This window comes from Pelophylax lessonae, assembly GCF_965119305.1.
Source record: "Pelophylax lessonae genome assembly, chromosome: 1".
NCBI lineage: Eukaryota > Metazoa > Chordata > Amphibia > Anura > Ranidae > Pelophylax > Pelophylax lessonae.
In genome coordinates, this window is record NC_138768.1 from 799,073,351 (window position 1) to 799,095,539 (window position 22,189).

At 44.4% G+C, this 22,189-nt stretch overlaps 1 protein-coding gene across 4 annotated transcripts in view; it reads right to left on the bottom strand.

Annotated features, from left to right (window-relative positions):
• AFAP1 (actin filament associated protein 1) overlaps positions 1–22,189 on the bottom strand; it is a 268,334-nt gene that overhangs the window by 245,795 nt on the left and 350 nt on the right. The window lies entirely within an intron of this gene.

The following is a 22,189-nucleotide window of genomic DNA, read 5'->3' on the forward strand; positions in this document are numbered from 1 at the left end:
TCCCCCCCAGGGTTTACAACCTCTTTAAAAATTGCAACAGTTAACTGGGAAATGTTTATTTTATTGTGCTCAATATGTTAAGTTACCATTTTAATACTACTTTAATGGAAGTGTAGGCTTCATGTCTTGGCATAGCAGCAGTCACTCATATACACACCCCATGTATACTCGTGCAGCTGCGGGGAAGAGAAGGACTCTGCCTGAGATCATTCCTATTCAGCAGATGTAGCGAGTACAGGAAGTTATCAGCTCACAGGATTTCGATTTTTGGCAGGATCAACAAGCATTTTGCATTCATCAAACAATAATAGCAAAATGCTTTCAATGGAATTAACAGACCAAAAAGGTAACAAATACGTTCATCCTTAGGATTTACATACACTTTAAGATAAACAGCTGATTGCAGGGAGCTGCCATTGTCTTGGCTTACAAGTTGCACACCTATTGCCCTGGAATTAGCATGCACTGTGGGACTCTGGAGATGGCGTCCTTTCAGAGGAATCTTAGCTTAATCATGGACAAAGTCCTGCTTTCATGTGTACACGTGTTCTCATCGTTATATTGGTACACAATTCCTGAACCTGAATTATTGATCGCTTTATTGAGTTCCACTAAAACTTATTTTTAGAGCAAGTTCAGCCTGACATTATGGTAATGGGGCTATTACCAGCAAAGATGAATGACCTGTAATTACATTTCTGGAACAGTATTGCTCCGAGGCCTTTCTATGGACCAAGAAACAAGACATACATTGACGCATATGATTAATGACACCGCATTTATTGTTTACCAGGCACACAAGTTTGTTATGGCACTCCTATTAAACTGCTTGTTTGAACAAATAATCATGCGTTACCGCTACAAACAAACCCGCTACAAACAAACGCATGAACACAGAGATGTCCTGTACCATTTATCTAAGAAAAATAAACCGTGCAAATTGTGAAATACACTACAAGAAAGAATAATTGCTAACGATAATTGGGCCTCAGTGCTTCAGGAGCGCCCAGGCAACAGCTGGCAGGACCAACAGAGATGGCAGAAAAAAAAAAAAATCCATCATTGGGAGCCATGGATACCACTGTGTACTCATAATGAACAGAACTGGAAGTAAAGCTGGTCAGATATATAGGAGGAACTCACCTGAGCAAGAAGTGTAAATTGTCCAAAAGACGAATTAACACTGCTGACTGATGTAGGTGTGCAAAACAGCTCCTGATTGAGAGTGCTGCCACTCCTCCTTTCAGGGTTTTCTATGCAGGAAAGGTGAATGTCAAGTAAGACTTAGGTACTTTTGCTAGTTTAGTGTAAATTATATTCAAGACAAAGTTTGGTCCAAACAAAACCCCCTCCTCCTTTACAGATGCATAATTACGTAGATCCAGGGACCGTATCCCCTGGGGATTGTTTATAGCCTGGCCAGGTCCGGTGCATTACAGCTCCATAGACATCTATAAAGTGGTTATAGGCCTTGAGACAGCCCCAATGGATATTTATTGGACTGTAGAGCTCTGGTGTGGCCACCCCTCACTCAATACATTGCCAGGTGCATGAAGGACCTATCCCTAGACATTGTCACATGGGCAAGGGGGCTACTGAATTATTCAAATACAGTAGTGACTTTGAGAATTTTCATACCCTGCCAGAAAACACATACTGTTAGCTGTAATTTATTTTATGAGCCCAAAGGTTTACTTTAAAGTGATTGTAAACTCTCATTTATAAAAAAACAAAAAAAAAAAAAAAAAAAAAAAAAAAACACAAACATACATGTTATACTTACCTTCTCTGTGCAGTTGGTTTTGCACAGAGCAGTCCCCATTCTCCTTTTCTGGGGTCCCTCGTTCCTGCTCCTAGCCCCTCCCTCCTATTGAGTGCCCCCATAGCAAGCAGCTTGCTATGGAAGCACCTGAGCTGAGCTGCTTCTCCGTTTGTTCATTCAGACATGGAGCTGCCATTTGGCCCTGCCCCTTCTCTCTCTCCTGATTAGCTCACTGACTTTGACAGCCACAGGAGACAATGTATCTCAGCCAATCAGGAGGGAGAGTCCCAGGACAGCCAGGAACTCGTGGACATCGCTGGATAGAGAGGGGGCTCAGGTAAGTATTAGGGGTTGCTAAGGGGGGTGGGGGGGCTGCGGCACACAGAAGGCTTTATATATAGAATGCATGAAGATAAAAAAACCTTCTCACTTTAAAAACACCTTTAGGTGCTCATGAGCTCTAAATTACAATGTGTTACAGCCCATTCAGAACTGCTATGCTTTTTATTCAATTCTGAGGCTGGCCATAGACAACTTGATTTTCTCTCCATCAGCCCACTGCCTCGGTTAGAGAAAAGCCAAATGATTCCCCCCATTCATGCTCAAAAGAAAATCGCCACTACTGGCTATTGTATTCCTGCAGCTGCTGCACCCAAGGCTGCCTGAATAGAACGCCGAACAGTGACTGCATCCTATAACTACCGATCGCTTTCAACCCGGCTCAGTTGATTTCTTCATTCAAATGCTTATACAGAAATTCTTCATCAGAAAAGCATTCCTTGCCATCACTGAATTACATAATTTCACTTAAAAGCCCTTTAAAAAATTCACCCAGACCTGCTATTTGAATGGCATCCCAGATGTATTAAACAGATTTTATTACAATGATTTTTTCCAAAGAAAACCACATTTACAAATTTTGTTTGAAAATTTTCTATCCTTAAGCCCCGTACACACGTACCGATTGTCGGCCGAATGATCGGCCGATTGTCGGCTTGTTAGTATGATGCTTCCGACAACGACTTTTCGGCCGAACAGAATCGGGTGTGCAGGCTATAAAATTTTTGTTGGCCATCACCAGAACGGCCGATTGTTCGCCAGTCAGTACAGAATTCGGCCGACAGACAGCAGATGAGCAAGACTGGGCATGCTCAGAGAAGAAAAAACACAAGGAAAGTTAACCATCACATGACATCACTTCTGCAGTTGGCCGACAAAATTCGTGTGCAGTCTTTAGCACTTTTCAACCGACAGGACAGCCCGGGGACAAAAGACGGCCGATCGTTCGGCCGACATTCGGTACGTGTGTACGGGGCTTTACTCTTTGAATTGTCTTCTCTCTCTATAGCTGAAAATAAACATTGACTACTAATGATTAGAAAATAGAACCAACATTCCAAAATGGAAAATACATTTTTTGTGCAAAATTTTATTGGCCAGCTTAAAGCCCGGTACACACGGGCTTGTATGTCTTGAGATATCTGCTTGTTCAATTAAAAAAAAAAAAAAAAAACAAAAAGGGCCGACATTCAGCCTTTTTTCTGGTTCTGACGGACGAGCATGCTGCAAAACCAACAGCTGACCTGCTCCCAATCAGCGCTCTCAGCCAGGCGCTGACCAAAGTGTTCTGGCGGGGGAGGCTGTCCCTCTGTCAGAACACAACAGCTCAGCTGGGGAGATCGCTGTACTAACATCAGATCCTTAGTACAGCGGCTCTGACCGGAGCTGCAGGGTTGAACAGGAAAAAAACAAAACGGTTAGTGTGTTCTGCTTTAAGTGGTTGTAAAGCCTTAAGTTTTTTGGATTCTATGCATTAAGGTGAAAAACCTTCTGTGCTCCAGCGTGCCCTCAGACCCCCCCCCCCCCTTTTTTTTCTCCTGAGCCGGATTCGATCTAGGGATGTACTGCTCCAGCCGCTGTCTCAGTCCTCATTAGACAGATTAACAGCAGTGGGAGCCATTGGCTCGGCGGGCCATTCATTGGGCGACAATCGCAGCAAAATGGGGGTGCCATTGAGAGTAATGGGAATCGTCAGGCAACATTTGCAGCAAAATCGCGCTGCGATCCGGAACGCCATGGTGTGACCGGAGCTGAAGGGCAACTAAGTAAAAAGTATGGGGTACAGTATACCCAAAGTAACACCCACGCTTATGTTAAGCAAAATTCTAAAAATGTAAATCTATGCAGCTGCTGTCGAATATTCACAACTTGGACTATCATTATTGGGGTCCAGTGTCCTGCTTTGTCGTTACAAGTACACCAATACAAATCATACCTATAATTTCCTTACTAATATGGCTACTACCAAAACAGAATTTCAAGTATTTATATTATTTTTTTTTAACCTGGATAGAATGCTGAAGGGTTCAAACAAGATTTCCATTGAGAGGAATTATCCATGCTTCCTGTCACTAAGGGCAGTATTCACAACAGGGACATAGCGATACCACCCTGACCATTTCCCATTCCATGGAAAAAATGCTTTACTGTTGTCTGCATTCCCATTAAAGACATTTCCTGTTACTTCTTACCCTGATGACAACACAGGATAAAATATAAAACTGACAAAGGGCCGAAGCCTTTTTCCAAATTATCAAAAGAAAAAAAATCTATAAAGAAGATTTCAGTGAGAGTTTTAAGGTCCCAGTGACTGGTGATCTGATGACTGCCGGGGTTATTTTCAAGAAGCAACAAAAGAGGTAGAGAAAGCACAGACCCACAGAATGTATGAAGGAGGAGCACGGAAAGCCTTGCACTGCACATCCTCTGGGGCAGCTTCCTCTCCAGCAAAGAGAACACTGAGCAGTACATCTTCAAATTGCACTGCAAATCTCAGACTAGTAGCCAGAGACACAGGGGTGGATTTACTAAAGATAAATAGACTTTGCCTGCAAAGAACAGATGTAATATCCTCAGAACAGTCTCTAATACCTGGGAATCTCTTGATGTGTTTCAGATTAGCATTTCACATCGAATGTAAAAAACATAAAAACGAACCCTTAATAAATTTTATATATATATATTTTTTTTTTTTTTTTTTTTTTAAATGGACTAAAACATTTCCGGACACTCCCACGTCCATCTAAATGTCCATATATTCAGCAGAGACACAGAATAGATCAGTATGTAAGATTTAAGGACTCACAAGAACAGCTGTAGACACTTCATAGTCAGCCTACAGAAGGTGGAGATAACAATAGAGAACACTACTCAACACAAATAACATTGGAAATGACAGGAACAAGCATGCAGGTGCTTGTAATCAAGGTCAATTATGTGCAATCTGATGTAATAACAAGTGACTAACTGCATGTTGTTGTAAGTGAAGCCAAAAACATATTTATGTTTGGCATGTAGGGCTTAATAGACAATAAGTAAAATTAAAATGACACGGCAAATCAGTAAGGAAAACGGTTAAAGCTGCCCATAGCAACAAGGCACTTCCATTCATCGGATCAGGGGTCTCCAAACTTTCTAAACAAAGGGCCAGTAAACGGTTTTTCAGACTTCGGGTGGCAAGTCTGTCAGTATGAGTGGAAAATGCCCTGACATCAATGAGAGTAAACAATGCGTCATCATTGGTGTCAGTAGGAAAATTAGTTCCCCATCACTGGTGTGAGGAGGAGGAGGAATAGTTCCCCACCATTGGTGTCAGAAGAAGGAGGAATGGTGCCCCACCATTGGTGTCAGAAGGAGGAGGAATAGTTCCCCACCATTGGTGTCAGAAGAAGGAGGAATGGTGCCCCACCATTGGTGTCAGAAGGAGGAGGAATGGTGCCCCACCATTGGTGTCAGAAGGAGGAGGAATGGTGCCCCATCATTGGTGTCAGTGGGAGGAATGGTGCCCCATCATTGGTGTCAGTGGGAGGAATGGTGCCCCATCATTGGTGTCAGTGGGAGGAATGGTGCCCCATCATTGGTGTCAGTGGGAGGAATGGTGCCCCATCATTGGTGTCAGTGGGAGGAATGGTGCCCCATCATTGGTGTCAGTGGGAGGAATGGTGCCCCATCATTGGTGTCAGAGGGAGGAATGGTGCCCCATCATTGGTATCAGAGGGAGGAATGGTGCCCCATCATTGGTATCAGAGGGAGGAATGGTGCCCCATCATTGGTGTCAGAGGGAGGAATGGTGCCCCATCATTGGTGTCAGTGGGAGGAATGGTGCCCCATCATTGGTATCAGAGGGAGGAATGGTGCCCCATCATTGGTGTCAGTGGGAGGAATGGTGCCCCATCATTGGTATCAGAGGGAGGAATGGTGCCCCATCATTGGTATCAGAGGGAGGAATGGTGCCCCATCATTGGTATCAGAGGGAGGAATGGTGCCCCATCATTGGTGTCAGTGGGAGGAATGGTGCCCCATCATTGGTATCAGAGGGAGGAATGGTGCCCCATCATTGGTGTCAGTGGGAGGAATGGTGCCCCATCATTGGTGTCAGTGGGAGGAATGGTGCCCCATCATTGGTATCAGAGGGAGGAATGGTGCCCCATCATTGGTGTCAGTGGGAGGAATGGTGCCCCATCATTGGTATCAGAGGGAGGAATGGTGCCCCATCATTGGTGTCAGTGGGAGGAATGGTGCACCATCATTGGTATCAGAGGAAGGAATGGTGCCCCATCATTGGTATCAGAGGGAGGAATGGTGCCCTATCATTGGTATCAGAGGGAGGAGTTGTGCCCCAACATTGGTGTCAGGAGAAGGAATATTGCCCTATCACTGGTGTCAGTGGGAGGAATTGTGGCCCCTTGTTGGTGTCTTTGGGAGTAATAGTGCTCCAAGGGCCAGATATAGGCAGACAAAGAGCTGCACCCAGACCACTGCATTAGAAAGATAGCAAAGATTTATAGTAAAATGAATTCGTACATGTAACCTTTAGTAGAAATATTGTAATATATAGAGTTCTAAAATGAGAGACCAAAATGGGCACCTGATAATGGGGTAAAGTCAAACCAAGCCTAACAAATCAAATAGCGGCTTCATTCAAAAGAGAATGTTCCATTTTTTTTTTTGGAGGAGTAGAAAAGGGTTCAAATCCTTGTTGGACCTCCTCCCACATCTGACACAACTGTGACTGGCTCAAAGGCCTGTAAAAGCTGAGCTACTGTTGTCATCGGTCTCTATGAGAGTATATTTCTGTGACTAAGCAATGGGAGGGTCAATAGATAAGGCCATCCATTCTCAACTAGGTTTCCATGGAACTCTAGGGTTCCTCCAAAGGTTGCTAGTGGTTCCTTTATGTAGCCAATTCTCCTCTGATTTGATGGGGACTGCATAGTTCCAGGACCAGTAGGACCAATGCCACTTTGAAAAGCCAGCTGCATTACGCCAATTATATTTTCAGCTGCCTAAAAAGTGTTTTAGGCAAAAGGTTGACTAAGGCTGGGTTAGGCAATGGGAGGATGGTGGGTACAGATAACCATGCACATTTTCACAAAGTGAAGATTTAGTAGAAGGAACTGAATCTTGCCCTACCCAACCTAGACACAGTTTTGGTTGGCCTTTATTTTCTATATCTAGCAAATGTGAACGTTCCATGGCTAGGGGCACAGCCCTCCTCAGTTCACACCTAAATACATCTTAACAGAATTCTTCTGTAAATGTCTGTCATGGAAACTCTAGTCAAAGCCACTTCCACCACATGTCCTCCACCCCAACACAAGGATGTAGGAAATCTCCAAGCAGCCGTTATGTATATCTAGGCAACTCAGTGGCCATACATGGAACGAAATTTCAATCCATATATGGGCACCCAAGTTGTACGGAAGTCAATCAACTTCCGTACAACGAGCCTGTGTGGTTTTTCCCCAATCAAGTGCTGCCAACAACCTGCTGGTTGAACTAAAAAATAAAAAAAAATAATAAAAAAATGAATGTATGAGCTGCGTAAAGCCTAGTACACACGCAACAAATTTCCGCCGACCGGTCGTCCATCTCTTATCCAGAGTGGTGTTTTGTTGGTTGGAATGTGCCTAGACTGCACACGAATTTTCCCGCATGACAAAATTCTACTTCAGAAGTGATGTCATGTGTTGGTTTGCTTTCTTTGTGTTCTTTCTTCACTGAGCATGCCCAGACTTGCTCATAAGATTTTTCCCTGTCGAAATCTGTACTGACTGCACGAAAATCGGACGTGTTTTGACGGAGGACAACAATTTTATAGCCTGCACACCAGATTTCTTTCGGCCGAAAAGTCGGAGTCAGTTGTCAGAAGCATCATACTAACAAGCCGAAAATCGGCAGATCAGTCATCGTACAAAAATTCCCGGCCGAATTTCGACGCGTGTGTACGAGGCTTTAGAGTCCTTTCACAAGGGCTGTCTGATCAGGTCTGCCTGTCACTTTTTTCCTATGGAGCAGCGGCCATCTGATCCTACCCGCAAAAAACAGATGGGTGGTTGTCCTATTTTCCATCCATCTGCCTGATTTCCCCATAGAGGAGAGCGGGACTGTGTCCTTGTCCGGTCTGCACAAGCGGAGCGGACACGGACCTGTTATCCGTCTGCTCAACGGGAATCAGCGGAGAGATCCCCCGCTAAGTAAGCAGAATCCGCTACACAAAGGCGCCCATGTGAAAGGGGCCTTAGTGTTTAGCACTTCGGTCCTTGCAGCAAAAACTAGTATTTTGTAACCTGAAAGGATCGCTTTCTGCTGTGGCAGAGTGTGGCACTATATTTTGTTACTTTTGATTAAAAAAAAAATATATAACAATGCCCTGAATTCAAAAGAATATTGATAAGTGTATGTTTTGAAATGAAACAGCTTTCAGGCCTCTCCATATAATCCAGCCTAGAAGCCCAAGAACCACTGACAAAGGATTCCTTGGTTGTAGAGCCCTGGTTATACTAAAACTGGCCATACACTAGTAGATCTTCGAATAAACATTCATAAACAAATTCCCAGTACATTCGATAACTTGATAAATGCTGTTTAAACGTGCTTCAACATTTTGTTTGCTTTTAACATTCTATTTTAGAATTAATTGGTCTTTGCCAAACGAAAACCACATTTCGTTTGTACCAAGAAAAAATTTTCATCCTGCTCCTTCTAATTTTCTCATCATTGTGGTAAAAAAAAAGAACGATAGATTTGATCCCACTAAGGATTAGAAAATCAAATGTTCTTAAAACAAAAAATTTCAAATAAAATTTTTTTCTAGACTATGGCCAGGATAGAGGATCAGCTAAGCAGAGAGCAGTCACAAGTGCACAGACTCCACAATATTCCTCATTGTACAAACAAAGTGCACTAGGAAGGATCCTGTGTTGTTTCAGCAGTGCACATTTCTGGATTAAGATGCTTATCATGCCTTGCAGACAGCCGTAATAACATTCCCCATTGTTCCTCAGTCCCAGTCTTGCCTTTAGGCAGGTGATTTCTCCTCTGGGTTGAAGGTTAAACTCTTTTCACTGCCATTCCTTCCCAAACCACCCTCCCATCATCAAATTACAGAAACTAGAGCCTTCAACATCTAGGAGTGCATTGACAGGACCAGGGAGACACAGAATGATTTTGAGTATAGCCCAGTGCTTTAAGTGGCCCAAAAGAGGTGCCGGTACTCTATTATAGCCTATAAATTTTTTTGCCCCCCCCCACCCCACATCAGGGTCCCCACAGAGCACCCCCCCTGACCTGGGCTGGGACTCCGGAGCAGGGGGACTCACTGGTGGTGACTGGTTTGGCTCTGGAGTGGGAAATATTCTTGGGGGGGGGGCAATTGAGGGCGCAGATGTCCAAAATGAGCGTACTGGTAGGCTAAGGCGCACGGAGAGGTGGCGGTATGCTCAAGAGCCATATTTGGAAGTGGCGGTACTGAGTACCAGTGCATACCGGCCCACTTAAAGCACTGGTATAGCCCTCATCCATACTGAAGAAGGGTGTGGATATGCCGATTTTCGAATTGTTAGTATAGTGCTTTCGACAGCCGATTACGGATTTTCGTACGACAAAAACTGGATGTGCAGGCTATAAAATTTTTATCGTACATCAATACAATGTCCAATTTTCGTCTCATTAGTACAATTTTCGTCTGAAAAAAAATCTTAAGAGCAAGACTAGGCATGTTCAGAGACGAAAGAACACATACAAAACAATCCAACACATGACATCACTTCTGAAGTAGAATTCTGTCATATGGGAAAATTTGTATGAAAAAAAACCTCTTCACTTTCCACATCAGACAAGCATGCCACAAAAAACGGACGACAGATCGTTCGATAATCTGATCGTGTGTACGGGGCTTAAGACCTAGTGACATTTCCCTGGCCTGAAACTAGTTTTCTATAGATTTGTTCAGCTTGTGAAATAAAATGATCAGAATCATGGTGGCTGAAGTGGATGACATTGTGCCCTGCTGAACTAGGGTCTTAGGTTAAAGCTAGGTCACCATCTGTATACTGGTCAACGTCTGCATGCATTTCATAAGGGCCGTTGTAACGTTAAAAAACCATACCCCGTGAAGAAACCATACCCTCGTCACTTCCTGTGAGAAACAGCTGAGCAGCGAAGGAGTGCGCATGCTCAGAGAGCCGGAAACATCATGGAAGAGCAGAGAAGATGACAAGTGCGCATGCTCAGAAGGTATGAAATAATTAAGGTAGTGAAAGTAATGTTAAACTTGCGGCGGTTACATAAAACAGCGCGGCTGCACTATGATACATCTCCGCTCCTATCCTTGTAACTTTCCTGATGTGGGCTAATAAATATGAAAGCGGCGGCGGGTGTATGAGATGTAAATGTCGGCTCCGTGATCCGCTTTTATATTTATTACCCCAGATCAGGGAAGTGACAGGGAGAGGAGCGGAGATCACTCATAGTGCAGAGGAGCTGTTTTAATGTAACGGCGGCAAGTATAACGTTAAACACACTGCCGTGAGAAATCCATACCCTCCGGAAGTGACGAGGGTATGGTTTTCTCACGGGTATGGTTTTTTCACGGAACACCGTCAAAGCCTTTCAAAATCAAGATGATATGTTAAAGGGAACCTGTAAGGGCAGAACTATAGGAGTTGTTCTTCTCAACTACGTTCTAGATGACCTCCACCAAATAAGCATAATGTGAGTCCCAACTTTACCACACACCAGCCTTTCTACATTTTTTTTTTTACCCCAGAGGAAACCTTTGTAATAAATGTTAGCTCTCTGGGATTCCCTTCTAAAATTAGTTTATCGGGGGTCAGTGAAAAGAATGCCCCCCCTTAAAGTGATGGCCAGAATGCCACCGTTATAAACAGATAAATAGATCACTGGTGCCATGCTAATAGATCTGCCAAGTGGTGTTAGACTCGTACTAGGAGGTCCTTCAAGCCACAGCTCCAGAAACTCCTAGGAACCTCTGGATAACTCTAGGGTTCCACAGAACCCTGGTAGAGAATGGCTTCCGCAGGCATACTTGTTTCAGGTCCGTGACACAATAAGTAGTAAAGCACACAATGGCTAAGTGGTTAGCACTTCCGCCTAGCAGCACTAGGGTCATAGGTGTGAATCCCAGCTATGACACTACTTGCATGGAGTTTGCATGTTCTCCCTGTGCCTGTATGGGCTTCCTACGGCATATTCCGATTTCTTTCCACACTCTTAAGGCTTCATGTACACACAGACTAGATTGACCGCAGCAAAATCGTACCGGTCAAAACGTTCCTATCCTGAACGTGATTCGTCCGCGTTCAGGAGAGGAGATTCAGGTTGAACTTCCCCTAACTACAGCAGCTTCTAAAGCCTATGTGTACATGAACACATCGCCTTTTATAAAGTTGAGTTTAGGAGCTTTAACAAAAAAAAAAAAAAAAAAAACTGTAAATAATAAAATAGGTGAAACAAGTACGAGAATGACAGCCACGAAGCTCAAACCCTTAGGAAGTCAGTGGTTAACAGACCTATGGCAGCCTGATTGCGATCAACCAACGGGGGTAAACAAAAAAAAAAAAAAAAACAAACAAAAACACACACACACACACACACACACACACACACACACACACCTCCTCACCGCTTGTTTTAAACCATAAAAACCTGCACCACCATGCTGCAACTGCATGCATTGTGCATGGTTGCAGTGCAGTCCCATTCAGATGAATTGGTCATGTTGGGTTGTGCAACGACATGTATTGTGCATGATTGCAGTGTGGCCTGTTTCAGATGAATAGGTTGTGCTGGGTAGTAAGACGAGGAGTATCATTTTTGCTCATTTTCGTCATGGGTACAGCCTCATTTACTGCATTTGAAGCTTAAGAGGGGAGCAATTAGGAGGGAGTAAAAAACTAGGAGGTGCACCGGATGGAAATTTTGGTACCAAAAGTTTTTAAATATATAGACTTTTTAATTAATATCATGAATTTTAATAATTTATTGGTCGCCCATTATTGGCACCTTTAGCGCAAGAAAAGCTCAAGAAAAATGCATCCCTTTAAATTCTATTTATGTCTTCACACTGGTCTATTGTGCTTCCATTGTGGTGTTAAAAATCCTGCTTGCTGCATTTTTGGTCAGAAAAAAATAAATAAATAAAAAGGGAGCACCAAAAACGCACCTGCCCGTTGAAATGCATTGAAAATGCAGCAAGAACGCATCAATAACGCACACATTATGTTTTTGATGTGGTTTTTGAGCCACATGACCTATGAACAACAAACTGTAAGCACAGCAAAAGCGGTGAAATCGCAGCAAAATCGCATTAGCTTTTCTACGCCATTATTGGCACCTTTTTCTCTTATCAGCAAAATGGTGATAACATCATTTGGCCGCCAACATTTCGGTGCATCTCTAGTAAAAACGTGACTCAACTGCGTGTTTATGTCATGGGTACACCACCATCCTCAAGTGTAAACTGAGCCTAAAACTGTTGCAAGGCTTTTATGCATTTGGAGCTGGACATTTTAAAACGGACCATACTGCCAGAAAAGTGATGCAAATGCTTTATTGAATTCTCCCCACTATGTCCTGACCAGATCCCAGCATCAATACGACAAAAAAAGAATGCACCGGGGGGGGAGAAATCAACCCATATATGGCCAAATTGATGCTCTGTGAGGTAGGCTGGCACTGTATGAATAGCAGGTACTAAATAAATAATATAATCAAAGAATGGAAGACATAATAATGCCATAAAACAACAATGTGCATATAAACAAACACTCAATGAAATATTCAGCACACACCATTAAACCCCAGGCAGCAGTAGGCCTCTGGTATTAAGGGGGATGTTGGGATTTCGTTCAGTCAATCCTCCCAGTTGGCAGTCATGGACTTTTATTGTCCTGAAGACAGTCAGAGATCCTGAGCAGACCCCAAGGGATGACATATGTTAGTGTGGGAATAATGGCCTATCCTATATTACCATATGGATCAGCCCATGAATTAGTTATTCAACTCTAATGGCCACAGGAACCTAATAAGAGATCTATCCATCTAGCTATACATAAAAGTATCTAACAAAAGTGAGTACACCCCTCACATTTTTGTAAATATATTTATTTTCATGTGACAACACTGAAGAAATGACACTTTGCTACAATGTAAAGTAATGAGTGTACAGCTTGTATAACAGTGTAAATTTGATGTCCCCTCAAAATAACTCAACCCTGCCATTAATATCTAAACCACTGGCAACAAAAGTGAGTACACCCCTAAGTAACAATGTCCAAATTGGCCCAATTAGCCATTTTCCCTCCCGATGTCATGTGACTTGTTAGTGTTACAAGGTCTCAGGTGTGAATGGGGAGCAGATGTGTTCAATTTGGTTTTATCGCTCTCACTCTCTCATACTGGTCACTGGAAGTTCAATATGGCACCTAATGGCAAAGAACTCTCTAAGGATCCAAAAAAAAAAAAAAAGAAATGTTGCTCTACATAAAGATGGCCTAGGCTATAAGAAGGTTGCCAAAACCCTGAAACTGAGCTGCAGCACAATGGCCAAGACCATACAGCGGTTTAACAGGACAGGTTCCACTCAGAAAAGGCCTCCCCATGGTCGACCAAAGAAATCTAGTGCACATGCTCAGCGTCATATCCAGAGGTTGTCTTTGGGAAATAGGATATATGGGTCAGCATTGCAGCAGAGGTTGAAGGGGTGGGGGGGTCAGCCTGTCAGTGCTCAGAGCATACGCCGCACACTGCATCAAATTGGTCTGCATGGCTGTGGTCCCAGAAGGAAGCTTCTTCTAAAGATGATGCACAAGAAAGTCTGCAAACAGTTTGCAGACGACAAGCAGACTACGGGCATTGAATACTGGACCCATGTCCTGTGGTCTGATGAGACCAAGATAAACTTATTTGGTTCAGATGGTGTCAAGCGTGTGTAGGTGAGCAGTACAAAGACAAGTGTATCTTGCCTACAGTCAAGCATGGGGGTGGGAGGGTCATGGTTTGGGGTTGTATGAGTGCTGCCGGCACTGGGGAGCTACAGTTCATTGAGGGAACCATGAATGCCAACATGTACTGTGACATACTGAAGCAGAGCATGATCCCCTCCCGTCAGAGACTGGCCCGCAGGGCAGTACTCCAACATAACGACGACCCCAAACACACCTCCAAAACAACCACTGCCTTGATAAAAAAAATAGAATTTTTGTAAGCACTTACCGTAAAATTATTTTCTCCTTTGACAGTCGCCGCCCACTCATACAATCTGCATGTCTGGGTATTGGCCTTCTCCACAGGAGTAAGCTAGGCAGAAGATTTTGTTAGAATATTCACAAAAACTTTGTATAGACACACCTACAGGGGACTGTCCCTCTGGTCAATACCCCCAGCTAACTTAATTCCCAATTCAGTTTGGTAGCAAGCAGTATAGAGACCCATGAACCCCAAAAGAGGGGTGGGGGGCAGCGACTGTCAGAGGACTCAGAGAAAAGAATTTTACGGTAAGTTCTTACAAAGATTCTATTTTCTCTTACGTCCTCTGACAGTTGCCGCCCACTCATACAATCTGCACGTCTGGGACGTCCCAAAGCAGTGTAGATGTGAGGGGTGGGAAAACGTAACCGTCAAAAAGGCAACGCAGCACCCAGGTCAGAGAAAAGAAACTTTTCTGAAACAGAAAGGTAAACACTGGGCAACAAGAAAGCTCAACAGGAGCAAAAACCCAGAAAAACAAAACAAAAAAAGAAATAAGCTGAGACCGCAGTCCCAGCCAGGGAAAAGCCAGCCTACTCCTAAGCTAGGCAGCAGCAAACTGAATCGGGAATGAAGCTAGCTGGGGGTATTGACCAGAGGGACAGCCCCCTGTAGGTGTGTCTATACAAAGTTTTTATGAATATTCTAACAAAATCTTCTGCCTAGCTTACTCCTGTGGAGAAGGCCAATACCCAGACGTGCAGATTGTATGAGTGGACGGCGACTGTCAGAGGACGCAAGAAAAAAGCTGAGGGTAGAGGTGATGGACTGGCCAAGCATGTCTCCAGACCTAAACCCTATTGAACATCTGTGGGGCATCCTCAAACGGAAGGTGGAGGAGCGCAAGGTCTCTAACATCCACCAGCTCCGTGATTTCCTCATGGAGGAGTGGAAGAGGACTCCAGTGGCAACCTGTGAAGCTCTGGTGAACTCCATGCACAAGAGGGTTAAGGCAGTGCTGGAAAATAATTCTGGCCACACAAAATATTGACACTTTGGGCCCAATTTGGACTTTTACACTTAGGGGTGTACTCACTTTTGTAGCCAGTGGTTTAGACATTAATAGCTGTGTGTTGAGTACTTTGAGCGGACAGCAAATTTACACTGTTATACAATCTGTGTATTCTGTACACTCACTACTTTACATTCATGCTTGTATGCATGCCTGACAATGTCGGGGCATGCTCTCAATGAGACGACGGATGGTGTCCTGGGGTATTTCGTCCCAGATCTGGACCAGGGCATCACTGAGCTCCTGAATAGACTTCGGTGCAACTTGGCAGTGTCGGACGGATCAAAACATAATGTCCCAGAGGTGTTCTATTGGATTTAGGTCAGGCGATGGTAGGGGCCATTTAATGGCATCAACTCCTTCATCCTCTAGGACAGTGATGGCGAACCTTGGCATCCCAGATGTTTTCGAACCACATTTCCCATGATGCTCATGCACTCTGTGGTGTGGTTGAGCATCATGGGAAATGTAGTTCCAAAACATCGGGGGTGCCGAGGTTCGCCATCACTGCTCTAGGAACTAGCTGCATACTCTCGCTACATGAGGCAAGTCATGGTCGTGAACCAGGAGGAGCCCAGGAACCACTGTGCCAGCGTAGGGTCTGACAATGGGTCCAAGGATTTTATCCTGATACCAAATGGCAGTCAGGGTGCCGTTGTCTAGCCTGTACAGGTCTGTGCGTCCCTCCATGAATATATATACATATATATATATATATATATATATATATATATATATATATATATATATATATATATATATATATACCGTATATATATTTTTAAACAGTATGTGTGCCCCTTTAGTGATATTAGGGGCCACATTAGAGCCCCCTTTTAGCTCATAACTTGACAACCACTGCTCTATAGTATTCCCCTTTGCCACTTCCCCGACTGCTACATAAAAAAAAGGTATGGAAGAGAAGAGCAGAGGAGCTGGGCCAGCACAAACAGTAATTAGACACTTCTAGAAGAGGGGAGGACTATGGCAAGGTGTGGGTAGCCTGTGCTAGAGAACTGACTCTTTCTAAAGTAGTGTAAGTAGTTCAGAGAAACATTTTAAGTCAATAAAAAATCAATTATGAAAAGGAAAAATGGTGTAATTATTTACGCTATTGATTTTCTGTGCTTTTAGGCTGGTCATAGAGCAGAGACTGGCCGAATTTCGATCCATCTATGGCCGTTCCCAGTTGAGAGACATCGGCTGCAGTGCTGTATTCTGACAGCAGGGAGTCCCCACTGTCACAACACATTGCCACAGCCGGAAGGATTCCTCCATCCACCTGGCTTGTGTGAATGGGGGAATCCGACCCTTCTACAATGTTTTACAGCCAGCTGAACCTATTTTTCACCGATTTGAACATGGCCATTGCCGACAATAGGGTGCGACTTGTCATGCGATTTGACCTGTCAAATCGCATGACAAGTTGCTCCAATGTGAACGAGGGCTCAGAGTGTGGACATGCTACATTTTTGGCTGGGAATATGCTGTAGAAGACAATAGGAAACTGTGAACGGGATATACAAGGCTAGTAGAGATCAATGCTATCACCCTAATCAATGATTTTACTACAGACTGTTGAGGTACGAGGGCCGCAGGTTTGGGCACCAGGAGATTAGAGTACCAGTGGGCACTGAGGGCTGTGCACAGGAGGGCCCTGGCTAGGAAAGGGATGCTCATGTAGGCCTCATGTACATAGGCACATAGGTCAGCACGCTGCCAGGAGTCAGTGTGTTTGTGCGCCTGGCAGTCACAGGTGTTAGCGTTCTGCAGGACGCAGCAGTCTGTATGTCTCACTGACAGGCTGACAGACGCCGTGGTTGTACGCATGTAAACGCATATCCGACATGTGGCTAGTGATAGAGGAGTGGTCCTGGAGGTTAGAAACAGAGGAACGACCCTGGATGTAGACTGTCTGCTTTCATCTGTCCCCATTTGCATGAAACCGCTCATTTCTTTGTGGTTACAGTCATACAGCTGTGGTGTCTTTCAGCCTGTCACTGAGGCTGCTGGCCGCGGCTGAACGCAAACACCTGCGACTCCTGGTCGCACAAATATGTACATTTCTGGTGATATATGGCCCTGTGCAGCTGTGGGATGAGGCCTTATGTTCCAGTGAGCACGCTGGAGGTGACACAGGGAAACTGCAGACTCTGAATGGTGTTGTCACCCTGAGGCTGGTATTTACAATAGTGAATGAAGAGATGTGAATGTGCAATATATATGTGAAGTGCTGCATAAATTGATGGTGCTATAGAAGTACCTGTAATAAAATAAATACATTTGTAAATGTTCTGGAAGCGAACCCTTCACATGTATGAATTTTAACTGCATCTTTAGCTTTTGGCTGAATTTCCACATGAAAGCGTACCACAAAGGAACCCTGTCATGTCCTTTCCTGCGACTCCACACAAAGCAAAGATGGCCGGCCAGAATAAATCACTGTTGTGCAGCGCAGTGCACAGCGGAGAATACGAATGACCAGAAATATCATTCAGCGGGAAGCTCCGGCAGGATAAAGCACTTTATTAAACGGCAACAAGATTGTCGGCGACCGGCGTCCATGTAATGGAAGAAATGAAATGTGAGGTAAAACGCAGAGGCTGCTAATGACATTAGACACCACATATCGGGTTAACCGCTTGGCTGCCAGACCTCTGCAGGACACGGCTTGGCGGCAGAGCGCCGTCACACAATTCCTTCAGTTTGCTGTTTTCTGGTTTGAAAACGAGGAGAAAATTCCCACAGGAAGAAATTGAATTACGTCTTAGTGAGCTAAACGCCGGCCTCCACCAATCAGAGGGGACGGCCGCGTTCACAGGAAATAAGAACGTTACAGTGTGAGAGCAACCGAAGCCGCTCACTGAGCTGACTGTGCCAGGGAGCTGGGGCGGCACGCCGGGCGTGAAGGATGGGGAGATAATTAGCTGCAGGCTCGTGTACAGAATCCTATGTTTATTTAAAGGAACAGTCCTTGTTCTTGGAGATAAGTCATCATAGACTTACAATTGTACATCCACACACACATTATAAAGCATTAGGGCTCATTCAGATGCAACTAAATGCTGCATTAGGACACAGAAGGTTATGGCCACAAACTGAATAATTAGCTGCGCCCGGTATGTGTGCGGGCAGAACTGCCAACCCTGGGTGCAAGCTGTCTGTATCCAGGGACCCTTATCGCATGCAGCCGCTCACAGCAGTGGGGGGGTCGCCATATTTTCTTTTTTTTTTGTTTACATGGCACAAATCTGGCTGTGGCTGTATAAGGCCTCTTTCACACTTATGCGACGCGATTTTGACGCGAATTTGCCGCGATTTTCGCGGGACAAGTCGCACTAGTGTGAAAGGGGCCTAAATGGAGGTTGTTTCTCTACCAGTAAGAATCACAGATTCCTGCCAATGGTCGGCTGTCTAAATTAAGTGTCCCAGATCAAGTTCTCCTGCGCTTAAATTTGCGTTTACATACGCTTTTCACGAGCAACGGCGTGCATTTAGGTGCGCTCAGAATATCCAATCTGGATGCACAGATTTCTCTTGATCTCCAAGCACAGCCAGGATGCATGCACCTAAACGAAGGTAAACGCACAGTGTGAATTAGTGTTTTTTTTTACACCGCAATCTTTGCGCTCAACGTGCGGTTCAATGTGCGAGTTAACATGCATTTGAAAAGAAAAAAAAAAAAAAACTCACCCAGTGTGAACATTTTCTTCTATATACCAGGGCTCGAAAAATCCCTGGCGCTAGGTCGCCATGGCGACTAGGAACTTCGTCCTGGCGCCTCTGCTTTTTTCAACCCTTTCACTGTTGCAGGGATGCACAATTTGAATCGCCCAATGCCCAGGACATGCAGTTTCGGGCATCTGGGAGATTGTTTTTTTTTTTTTTCTACATTTAGCCCTGCTGCTGGCAAGTAGCAGGACTCACTTGTCAGGTGGAAGCATCTGGGCGGCTCCGCTGCCCCCCCCTCCGATTGCTTCCACACATGCAGGTAAAGTCCCCCACACGTGCCCCTGCTATGTATGGGCTCCACCTGCCCATCTGCAGGACCCAGGACCGGCATAGCAGGTGCCATAGATGGGGTGGGGGGGGGTGCGGACACACATCCCCTCTCTTCCCCATCATGTTCCTGACCCAGAAGCGGCGAGTATGTCACTTCCGGGTCTCCGCTGACACTTTCCATGCCCAGCATGGCTGATAAAGAATGCAATGCAAGGAAACTGTCAGTGGGGACCCGGAAGTGACATCATACACGCCGCTTCCATCTAAAAGAGCGTGCATGGCTCCCCTGTGCTCCAGTGAATGACATGCACGCTCTTTTAGACCTTGGATGTCTCATTAAAGAGAACCCGTCACCAAAAAATCATCACATAGGAACATAGGAGACTTTTTGTCCCCTGTGATGAAAAAAACATTTTTTTTTTTTTTTTAATTATAAAAAGTTAAACTTACACTTAAGCACATAAAATCCCCCAACCTCACACCAAAAAAAATGTAACGCCTCCCCGCCCCCAAATATATGCACATACAAATGTAAACACGTGTTGGGGCACCTACGCATGAAAACGTCAATTGTGATACTCGCTAGGCCTAATAAAGGACATCAGCAAAATTCTCCAAACGATGGTTTTCTAGAAGTAGCATCCTCCTCCTTTCTATAATATCCATGATTGTAGATTTCATAGCATACAGCAATCCCATGACGCTGCCCATACAATGACAGATGGTAAAGAAAGCGATACGAGGAACGGTGACAACACATGACACCGCCTGCTGAGAATCACATCTGAGAAAGTCTTGAAGAACAAAAGGTGGGAGTGTTCTCTATTCTGAGCATTGTGCGCTCATACCACTAAATATTATCTATACACTTCTAGATCCGGGGACGATGTTTACTAACGATCGACCATTTGCAGAACATTGGAGGGTTGTGGTCACCCTATGAACTCATGTGATCATTCACAATGTATCAATGTGGAACACAGAACGTCACGAATGAATGAAGAGCGGACATGTACCTGCAGGATCTATTCTCTCATTATGTCCAATCATCAATATTTGTGTGTTGGACATTCCTGAGTGGCCATAGATGGAAGGATTTTCTAAAGGATTGGATTGACGATCGATTTACTGTTTGGGGGGAAACACACAATGTGAAGATTGTTCAATCCACTAACTGATCATATGGATGGATCTAGCTTCCTACGATTGTATTTTCCCTCCAGACTAATCAGAATCATTTCAATGAAATCAATCGGCTTTGCTCAGAATCCATCGATGACACAGTACAGATCTTTCCAATCACATTGTCAGATTCTGTGAAGAATCATCTGATCAGATCATTATGTTTCTGGGGAGGGGGGTGGGGTATCGTGTGCTGCATTAGGTGGTCCATTTAAAGTGAATGGGTTGGCAGTGTACCCCAATGAAAGCAAACCGCCATCTTTCCTGGCAGCAGGACGCATGTCAGTGTACTGCGCTCCGATCCATGTCTGATGACAAGGTGTGTGTGCAGTGTGCTGGGAGGACATTCATTGCAACACACCCAACCTATGACAACGCATGACACTTACATCTGTGCAATGCACATCACACACACAGCCAGTCCCTGCAACACGGCCATGTGACCCCATCCCACAGTCCCTGACATGTCCTGTCACTCTATCCTCTGGGACAGATGTGTCATTATATCCTCAATCTGCTCACATCGGAGGATCAGTCCCTTCCAGGAACTAATGCTGGACCATCCTGGGACTATGCTAGGACTACTATACTGGGAATAATACTGGGACTATCCTAGCAATAATATTTGCAGGATTTTAAGAATAATGATGGGACTATAGTAGGACTATGCCTGGACTATATTGGGACAATGTTAGGACTATAGTAGGACTATGCTGGGACTATACTGGGGCAATGCTGGGACTATATTGGGACAATGCTGGGACTACAGAAGAATTATACTGGGGCTATGCTGGGACTATAGTAGGACTGTGCTGAGACTATACTGGGATTATAGTAGGACTATGCTGGGACTATACTGGGATTATAGTAGGACAATACTGGGACTATGCTGGGATTATAGTAGGACAATACTGGGACTATGCTGGGATTATAGTAGGACTATGCTGGGACTATACTGGGATAATAGTAGGACTATGCTGGGACTATACTGGGATAATAGTAGGACTATGCTGGGACTATACTGGGATTATAGTAGGACTATGCTGGGACTATACTGGGATTATAGTAGGACTATGCTGGGACTATACTGGGATTATAGTAGGACTATGCTGGGACTATACTGGGATAATAGTAGGACTATGCTGGGACTATACTGGGATAATAGTAGGACTATGCTGGGACTATACTGGGATAATAGTAGGACTATGCTGGGACTATACTGAGATAATAGTAGGACTATGCTGGGACTATACTGGGATAATAGTAGGACAATACTGGGACTATGCTGGGATTATAGTAGGACTATGCTGGGACTATACTGGGATAATAGTAGGACAATACTGGGACTATGCTGGGATAATAGTAGGACAATACTGGGACTATGCTGGGATTATAGTAGGACTATGCTGGCACTATACTGGGATAATAGTAGGACAATACTGGGACTATACTGGGATAATAGTAGGACAATACTGGGACTATGCTGGGATTATAGTAGGACTATACTGGGATAATAGTAGGACAATACTGGGACTATACTGGGATAATAGTAGGACAATACTGGGACTATGCTGGGATTATAGTAGGACTATGCTGGCACTATACTGGCATTATAGTAGGAA